Source organism: Belonocnema kinseyi, chromosome 10 (genome assembly GCF_010883055.1).
Source record: "Belonocnema kinseyi isolate 2016_QV_RU_SX_M_011 chromosome 10, B_treatae_v1, whole genome shotgun sequence".
NCBI classification, from domain to species: domain Eukaryota; kingdom Metazoa; phylum Arthropoda; class Insecta; order Hymenoptera; family Cynipidae; genus Belonocnema; species Belonocnema kinseyi.
In genome coordinates, this window is record NC_046666.1 from 87,841,731 (window position 1) to 87,845,202 (window position 3,472).

Consider the following 3,472-nt stretch of genomic DNA (forward strand, 5'->3'; position numbering starts at 1 on the left):
CCCCCCATTGCATCACCCCCGCAATAGCAGTCCTAGCAGAGATGAGGTGGAAGATTGCTTATGCCGTGTATTCGATTTCGACCGACTTACCCAAGCGCGCCCTGTTTGCCTTATTGTTATTTTTCGGGAACTAAAATGAAAGGTGGCTTACCTGCTACTCACTTCGTAAAACAGGGTAGAATTTGATAAAGTCGGTAGAGAAGATCGGAGTTGGTAACAATAATACATAATAAAATAATAAATTAAGAAAAATGTATCAAATCTACTCCTTTAAAATTAATTATTTAACTAAGCTTTGGCTTTAATGATTTTCTCAACTAGAAAATATTATCATAAAAAAGATAATTTTTTATTTATTATCTCCAGTTCTTAGAATAATATAATTATTAATTAATTTATAATTAATACTATGAATAATCATACCTAATTATTTTGATCCATGTTATTTAAATTTAAATTCATTATTATGTTTTTAAATATAAGGAGTTTATATAATAATAATTAGAGTATGATCTTCAATTCAATAGATTCTAAATATTAGAAGCTATTCAATATCAATATTATTAATATTTTACATAATTTTCATTAGATAATAAAGCTCTAACTTTGACCAATTTTTAATTTTAAAATTGTAATCGCTTCGAATTTAAAATTATTTTTCAATTACATTATTCAATTTTCATCACTCTGAATTAGTCTAATTTTAAAAATTGAAGTTGGTCATTTTTTCAGAGATTCTGATACAAAAATCTTTTAATATATGTATTTTTCTTAAATTTCAATCAATTTCAATCAGAACTTAGTCAATATCGTAAAAAAATTTAAAAATCTTAGTATTTGGTATGTCCATACGAATAGGAGAGAAATACTGCCTTGATTTGGAAGAACACCGTTAACTGCATTTTGAATAAGGCCCTTGAGCCGCCTACCATTAATTGCTTCAGGTGACTTTATCCGATTTGCAGTTAACAGTGTTTTTCCAAATCACGGCAGAATAGGCATGTCGTTGCCGGATCTAAATAACGAGCGGGCTGTTCTACCTAGATTTTGGATTACTAAACCTCTATTGCTTTTGCAAACCAACATGGTCCACTCCCCCTTGTAACTTATGAGCAATCCCCGCGCCCAAGTTAGGTAGCTTGAGACTAGTCCCCTCCTATTCCAATGTCAATCAGAGGCGGTGGAGCCTTGCCAAGGGGACCCAGGGGCCAATGCCTCCCATAGAAATCGACCAGGGAGGGCCAAAGTCTTGATTTGCCTACTCGTAAATCAAATGCTTAAACCAAAGATAATAATGTCTGTGCTTAAACTCATCGGATCGTAGGATATAGAAACCTTTCAATTGTTTTTTGCTTTGTTTAATCTTTGAGATTTATCTCGCATCTATGTGGAATAATAGAAGCCTTTCTGAATTCTTTTATATTTATCCGAAACCTTTGCGAAATATTTGAAATTTTTGTAAATTTTGAAAACTTTGTGAAATAATAGAAGTCTTTGTAAAATAATGGAAATATCTGTGAAATCTTCTAAACATATCCTAAATCTTTCCAAAATGTTTGAAATCTTTGTAAAATCATTAGGACGTCATTGGAATGATTTGTTCAATCTTTGAAATCTATTTTAAATCTTCGTGAAATATTTGTAAGCTTTGTGAAATCTTTAAAGTCATTGGGAAATCATTGAAAATTTTGTGAAATTTTTCTAAAATCTTAGTTAATTCTCTCAAAATCTTTGCAAAATCATTAGGCAATTATTGAAGTCTTTGGTTCAATCTTTGAAATCTATCTCAAATCTTTCTGAAATATTTTAACTCTTTGGGAAATCATTTAATTCTTCATTAAATACTGGTAAATTCTCTAAAAATCATTGTGAAATATTTGAAAGGTATCTGAAATCTTTCAAATCTATCTGAAATCTCGGCGAAATCTTTGAAATCTTTGAAAACTTTGGGAAATCATTGAAATTTTTCTGAATTGTTTAAAAGACTTTGCAAATTATTTGAAATACTTTTGAAATATTCGGTGATATTTCTTAAATTAATAAAACCTTCATGAAATCTTTTTGAAATAATTGAAGTCTATGCAGTCTTTTTAATCGACCAGAAATCTTTGAAATCTTAATTGTCGAATAATAAAAGACTTTATCAAATCTTTTAAATCTATGCGAAGTCTTTGCGAAACCTGTGACATTGTTCCGATTTCTATGGCATTTAACCGTTCTTTTAATAATGTCATTTTAAGTTTTAATAATGTCAGCTTTTAATAATGTGAATTTAAGTCAAAATCAATTGCACTTAAATAAGTTAGTGCACATTTTTGAATGGACATACTTTGACGTGCTAGATCTTTAACCATTTTTAATAAAATCATATGGTAATTATTACATTACTGTGGGACTCTAATCTGTAATGCAGCTAGCCCATTCATCGTTCGGCAAACCTTTCTTTGAAACAGTCAGGCCTGAGGTTGTAAAAAGTGGAAATACAGGCGGGAAGTCTCTAGAACAGTGGTCGACAAACTTTTGCTCAATTTTCAGGTATGGTCAGGTTCCACTCGACTTCATTTTTCCTACTACTTTCCGGTCTATTTATGTACCTTAGTGTGAGTGAACTTACTCCAGCAAGGGTCTTTTGTCCACAGGCATGACAAAGTAAGGAAATTTATAACTTTTAATTTTTTAACTAGCGATTTGACAATAGCATTATCAGCATCTGCGAATTTTTCCGATTCCAATGATGTATTACTTGCCTAGAAAAGTGGACAATTTGAGAAGTATTTAGTATTAAATTGAGACATTCCTGTGGACAAAAGACCCTCGCTGGAGTAAGCTCACTCACACTAAGGCACATAAATGGACCGAAAAGTAGTAGAAAATATTAAGTTGGATGGAGCCTGACCATACCTGGAAATTAAGCAAAAAATTTGCCGACCACTGCTCTAGGAGTCTAGGACTCTCGGTAGATTACTGGGGATGAGTATTCCATGATGACGGTGAACTTCAATATTTATTTCTGTTCTTATCGAATTTTCTTAACACGTTTATTATGATTTACAGAATTTGTTCTTTTCAATGGAAGAACTTTCCGATAAATTCAATATAAATGAATGGAAATTTTTTAATCAACATACAATTGTTTAGAATTTGCCAGTTATTATTCTCATTATGAAAATGTGAATCCATCCAACAATGTACTTTTCATATTTTTTAAATATTATTGAAACGTAAAAAATGCATTTTTAAAGTATGTCGCGATGGAGGTAAAATGCAATTCTTCTATCTGAATTTGATCTGAATTTTCTACAGAATTGCATTTATCACGTTTTTTACTTCAAGGTTTAGATAAATGTAACATTAATATGCATCATGAAGTTAAGAAAAATTCAATATCTGACATACAAAATTGTATTTATTCAAGCGAAACGTATACGCAAAAGTATTTTAAATTATATTTGACATGCGCAAAAGAAACTTA